This window comes from Megascapheus bottae, chromosome 36, assembly GCF_031878675.1.
Source record: "Megascapheus bottae isolate mThoBot1 chromosome 36, mThoBot2.hap1, whole genome shotgun sequence".
In the NCBI taxonomy this organism is placed as follows: domain Eukaryota; kingdom Metazoa; phylum Chordata; class Mammalia; order Rodentia; family Geomyidae; genus Megascapheus; species Megascapheus bottae.
In genome coordinates, this window is record NC_143544.1 from 317,166 (window position 1) to 323,886 (window position 6,721).

Genomic DNA, 6,721 nt, shown 5'->3' on the forward strand with positions numbered 1-6,721 from the left:
CCATAGTTAGAATCACCTGATTGGCTGTTTGGTAACTCAAACTACTGGTCGCTTTAAGATTAATCAGAGCTCAGGTGTCTAACCACTGAGCTGCAAGCTGTTGCCACCTGGGGTTCAAGTACATGGGCCCTGAGCAAGGGGAGAGGGGGTCATTCCCAGAACATGGGACAATCTTGGCACAACATTTTTGTCTCACATGATTTTTGTCTCGTGTGATTTTTGTCTCTCTTGATTTCATCTCGCATGATTTTGTCTCGCTTGTTTTTTTTCTTGCATGATTTTGTCGTGCATGATTTTTGTCTTGCATGATTGTTTTCTCACCTAATTTGTGCCTCGCGTGATTTCCTCTCACATTATTTTTGTCTCACGTGATTTCGTCTCACGTGATTTCGTCTCACATGATTTTTGTGTAGTGTGATATTTGCCTCACGAATTTTTCCTTACTTGATTTTTTTTCTTGCGTGATTTTGTCTCATGTGATTTTTGTATCGCGTGATATGGTCTCATGTGATTTTTTTTCCCCCAAATTTTTTTCTCACATGATTTTTTCTCCCGTGTTTTTTTCTCACTTGATTCTTTCTTGCATTATTTTTTCTCGCGTGATTTTTATTGTCACGTGATTTTATTTTCTTGCGTGATTTTTGTCTCGAGTGATTTTTTCTCGCGTGATTTCATCTCGTGTGATTTCATCTTGTGTGATTTTCATCTCGCGTGATTTTTGTTTTGCGGGATTTTTTGTCCCGTGTGATTTGGTCATGCTGGATTTTTTCTCACGTGAATTTTTCTCTCGAGATTTGAGATGTCGTGTGAATTTGTCTCACCGGATTTGGTCTCACGTGATTTTATCATGCGTGATTTCATCTCCCATAATTTGTGTCTCACGTGATTTTTTTCTCGCGTTTTTGTCTCGTGTGATTTTTCCTCACGTGATTTCATCTCGCGTGATTTTTTCCTCGTGTGATATTTGTCTCACATGACTTTTGTCTCGCATGATTTCTTCTCACATGATTTTTGTCTGACATTATTTCATCTCGCACAATTTTTCTCTAGCGTGGTATTTGTCTTGTGTGATATTTTTCTTGCGTGATTTTTGTCTAGCACGATCTCATCTCACATGATTTTTTTTCATTGTAATGAATAAAATGGTTACATGATATTTGCCATATAGAAGGTGCATTAATTCACATACATCTTTCATCTCACATGATTTTTGTCTCAGGTAATTTTGTCTCGCGTGATTTTTTTCTCGCGTGTTTTTTCTCGCATGATTTTGTCTCGTGTGACTTATTTCGTGTGATGTTTTTTCTCACGTGATTTCTAGTTTCGCGTGATTTTAGTCTCGCATGATTTGGAGCTCCGCCATTTTGTCTCGCATGATTTCAACTTGGGTTATTTGTGTTTCGTGTGATATTTGTCTCGCATGATTTCTGTCTCAAGTGATATTTTCTCGCTTGAGTTTTATCTCGCATGTCCCTCTAGCATGATTTTTTTTTCTTTTTTGTTGTGAAACTATTTTTTTCATATATTTTTATTGTAATTTATAGAAGGGTTGCATGATATTTGCCAGATAGATGGTGCATTATAGCATGATTTTTTTCTCGTGTGATTTTTTTTGTCTCTCATGATTTTGTCAGGCGTGATTTTTTTCTCGAAGGTTTTTTTCTTGGGTAATTTCATCGCGCGTGATTTCATTTAGCATGATTTTTTTCTCTCATGATTTTAGTCTCGTGTGACTTTCCCTCGCATGATTTTTTTCTAGACTGATATTAGTCTGGCGTGATTTGGTCTCTCACAATTTGGTCTTGTGTGATTTTGTCTCGCGTGATTTTGCTTCACGAGATTTTTTTTCTCACAGGTTTTTTTCCAACGTAAATTTTTTTCTCACAAGAATTTTTACTCACATGATTTTAGTCTCACAGGGTTTTTTTCGAATGATTTTTGTCTCGCGTGATTTTGTCGCACGTGATTTTGTCGCACGTGATTTTTGTCTCACATGATTTTTGTCTCACGTTATTTAGTCTCATATGATTCTCGCGTGATTTGGTCTTGCGTGGTTTTTTTCTCACGTGATTTTCGTCTCGCGTGATTTTTTTTGTCTTGCGTGATTTGGTCTCCCGGGATATTTCTTGCATGTTTTTGTCTTGCTTGATTTTTGTCTCTCCTGATTTCGTCTCGCGTGTTTTTTTCTCATGTAATTTCATCTCTCGAGATTTTTGTCTCCCATTTTTTTCTCGCGTGATTTCTGTCATGTGTGATTTTGTCTCGTGCTTTTTTCTCACGTGAATTTGTCTCACGAGATTTTTGTATCGTGTGATTTCTTGTCTCCCGTGATTTTTGTCTCTCTTAATTTCGCTGGCGTGATTTGGTCTCGCGTGATTTATTCTCCCGCCGTTTTGTCTTGCGTGATTGCCTCTTGCGTTATTTTTGGCTCACGTGGTATTTGTTTCGCGTAGTTTTTGTCTCACGTGGTATTTTCTTGCATGATTTTTGTCTCGCGTGATTTCCTCTCGTGTGATTTTGGTCTCGCATGATTTTTTTTCTCATGTGATTCTTTTTGTCTCACCTGCTTTTGTCTTCTGGGATTTTTTTTTTTTTATTGCCAGTCCTGGGCTTGAACTCAGGGCCTGAGCACTGTCCTTGGACTTTCTCAAGGCTAGAGCTCTACCACTTGAGCCTCAGCACCATTTCTGGCTTTTTTCTATGTATGTGGTACCGAGGAATCGAACCCGGGTCTTCATGCATGCTAGGCAAGGACTTTAACCACTAGGCCAAACTCCTGGCCCTTCTGGGATTTTTTTTTCTAGCGTGATTTATGTCTCGCGTAATTTCATCCAGTGTGATTTCATTTCGCATGATTTTTTATGTCATGATTTTTGCCTCACGTGACTTTGCCTCGCATGATTTTATCTCGCATGGTATTTGTCTCACATGATTTGGTCTCTTGCGATTTGGTCTCGTGTGATTTTGTCTCGCTTTTTTCTTGGTGATTTTTGTCTCACGTGATAGTGCCTCAGGAGATTTTTTTCTCACATGGTTTTTTTCACCCATAATTTTTTTCTCACGTGATTCTTTTCTCACATGATTTTTGTCTTGCATGAATTTTTTCGAGTGATTTTTTTCTCACGTGAATTGGTCTTGCGTGATCTTTTCTCGCTTGATTTTTTTCTTGTGTGATTTTTTTTCTCACATGATTTCTGTCTCGTGTGATTTTGTCTCACCTGATTTTTGAGTCACGTCATTTTTGTCTCGCGTGAGTTAGTCTCATGTGATTCTCGCGTGATTTTGTGTCACGGGATTTTTCTCGAGTGTTTTTTTCTCACGTGAATTTTTCTCCTGAGATTTGTGATGTCGTGTGAATTTGTCTCGCCGGATTTGGTCTCACGTGATTTTTGTCTTGTGTGATTTCTTCTCCGGTGATTTTTGTCGCACGTGATTTTTTTCTCGTCTGTGTTTGTCTCATGTGGTTTTTTTCCTCGCATGATTTTTTTCTCGTGTGATATTTGTATCACGTGATTTTTGTCTCGCGTGATTTTTTTCTCGTGTGAATTTGTCTCACAAGATTTTTGTGTCGGGGTTTTTTTTTCTCATGTGATTTTTATCTCACGTGATTTTTGTCTTGTGTGATTGTTTTCTCCCATGATTTGGTCTCACATGATATTGTCTCGTGTTATTTTTTTTCTCGTGTGATTTGTATGTCATGTGATTTCTTCTCTCATGATTTTTGTCTAGCGTGATTTCGTCTCGTGTGATTCATCTTTCATGATTTCGTCTCTCGTGATTTTCTTCTCGTGTGATTTTTGTTGTGCTTTTTTTTTTGCAAGTCCAGCTCTTTATTTAAAAAAAAAAAAACAAAAACAAAAACAGTTGTCGTTTTTGTGAATTTCCAACCTGATCTGACATAGTTCTTCCCCCCCCCACAACATAAACTTTGCTATCACACATGTCTGGAATACACAGACACAACTGACAACATTACTAGAGTCAATGACAAGCTTAGCAGTCCCAGTTATATACTGTAACTCAGAGCCCAGGGGGAGCTTTCAATACCTATTAGACAGTTGGGGCAGATGCTAAAGCACTGAGCAAGTGCAATCATGAATCACATTCGGGAAATGGCTATCAATAACTCAAACTCAGAGGAAAACAAGGCCTGGGTATACGATTCTTAGCCTTATAACAAATTCACTAGGTACTCTGTACTTTCAGTGGTACAGGCCTTAAAAGGAGAAATTCCATGTTGACTCAGACAAGGGGGTGAAATAACTGGCCAAACCACTTTAGTGAGATAATAAATTGAAATTACACAAGAGCCTTTCTAAGAGTTCATGGCTTTTTTTTTTTGCCCAGTCCCAGGGATTGAACTCAGGGCCTGAGCACTGTCCTTGGGCTTTCTCAAGGCTAGCACTCTACCCCTTGACCAACAGTACCACTTCTGGCTTTTTCTATGTATGTGGTACCAAGGAATCAAACCAGGTCTTCGTGTATGCTAGACAAACATTCTTACCAATAGGCCAAACTCTTGACCTGACAGCTTATTCTTTACAATAGCCTTTAGTTCTCATTCTCAACCTACAAAGAACATCTTTTTCCAAGCAGGAAAATCATTCTCCAAGAACACAATTTTATAGCCTACAGAACACTAAAGCCCATATAGACTCAGTGGGTAAGCAGTCTAAGGGAGACCCACAGTAATAGATCCAGGCTCAAGGCCTTGCTACCACCAAGAGACACCAGGTCCACAGAATCAGCAGATTCTCAATGGCTGTTTCTATATACATAGGTAAAATGAGTGGGCTTTTACTTTAAGAATCACTAATATACAGCTGGAGGCACCCCAGAATTATTGATACATAATTTTAGGCTTTAGGGCATAGTTTCCATTTTCTACTGTAACAGACTACAACTAAAAAGGCTTTTACCAACTGTCATGTTTATAAATTTCAAAAAATAAAATAAAAACCAGAACTGGACCATGAAACCCTGTTCCCATGCCCCATTAACTTTCATACTCTGACTGCACACATATATTTCACAACACAGTTTCACACGGAATGCTAAGAGCACTTTTCATATTTTACAGAAGGGCTTGAAATGTGGACTTTCTAATATTCATACTATAGTACATCCAAATCTAACTCCTAAGTAGATGTGTTACAATTTTTCAGAATTTAAAGGCTTAATGGCAAAAATAGGGGGAGGAAGAAGTATCTAAGTATCTTTTTTTACATAAGCGGCTGAAAAGCAAGTTGGAGAAAGTGGATTTAGTAAGATTTCATTCACCCTGAAGGAGGTGGTGCTCGATTGGGAGGGGTGATGGCTCTGTCTAAATAATCACCTATCTGGAACTTCTGCGACTGAAGTGTCATGGGGTCGTCTGTCCCCTTTCTACCAGACATGGTGCTGCCAATCTCCTTCAGTCGATAGCCAGGTCTTTTAAGATCCATAAAAACAATTGCAAAGGGGCGGGGAGTTTGGCCTAGTGGCTAAAGTGCTTGCCTAGCATGCACAAAGACCCGTGTTCGATTCCTTGGTACCACATACATAGAAAAAAGCCGGAAGTGGTGCTGAGGCTCAAGTGGTAGAGCTCTAGTCTTGAGAAAGTCCAAGGACAGTGCTCAGACCCTGAGCTCAAGCCCAGGACTGGCAAAAAAAAAAAAAAACAATTGCAAAATTGAAGTGTGTACCCTTCTTTCTAGCTTCTGGATAGGCTTCTTTCACTGAACTAGTCAGTTCTTTTAAGATTGCATCCATCCAGGTGTAGATCTGCAGCTCGCTGGACGGCACATTTCCACGGGAGAACTGGTCGATGCGGTGGTGGCGGCCGTTGGTGGTGGTGAAGACCCGCAGCAGCAGCGGGCACGTCTTCGCACGGTGGATTGGCTTCTCAGGCTCCTTCTTGATTTCCTCCTGGGTAACGCGCGACTCCACCGCCATCTTCCCTCCTCGGCCTGCGAGCTTAGCCCTTTGTCGTGCCTTTGTTGTCATGCGTGATTTGGTCTCACCGGACTGTTTTGTCGCGTGTTTTTTTTCTCCCGTAATTATTTTCTCCCCAGATTTGTGATGTCGAATTTTTTGTGTGACTTTTTTCTCGTGTGATTTCTAGTCTCGCGTGATTTTAGTCTCGCATGATTTCTCGTCTCCCGTGATTTTTTTCTCGCGTGATTTAGTCTCACACGTTTTTGTCTCACGTGATTTTTTTTCTTCCGTGATTTGTTCTCGCCTGATTTTCCTTGCGTGATATTTTCTTGTGTGATTTTTCTCTGGCGTGAATTTTTTTTTTCGCGTGATTTTTTTGTCTCGCCCCTGATTTGGTCTCATGGGATTTTTTTTCTCGCGTGGTTTTTTTTCAAGTGATGTTTATCTCCGAGATTTGCGGTCTCGCGTGATTTTGTTACACGTGTTTTTTCACGCGTGATTTTTTTTCTCAAGTGATTTTTTTTCTCGAGTGCTTTGGTCTCCCACGATTCTGTCTCGCGTGATTTTGTCTCTCATAATTTTTATCTCGCGTGATTTTTGTCTCACGTGATTTCGTCACACGTGATTTTGGTCTCGCCTGACTTTTTTCGCCTGATTTTGTATCTCACGTGTTTTTGTCTCGTGTAATATTTTCTTGCGCGATTTTTGTCTCCTGTAATTACGTCTCGCTGGATTTCATTTCGCGTGATTTTATCTCTCATGATTTCGTCTCGCATGATTTTTGTCTCGCGTGATTTGGTCTCGC

At 39.8% G+C, this 6,721-nt stretch overlaps 1 pseudogene; it reads right to left on the reverse strand.

Moving 5' to 3' along the window:
- Positions 1–5,261: 5,261 nt before the first annotated feature.
- Positions 5,262–6,139, reverse strand: LOC150042158 (histone deacetylase complex subunit SAP18-like; annotated as a pseudogene).
- Positions 6,140–6,721: the final 582 nt, after the last annotated feature.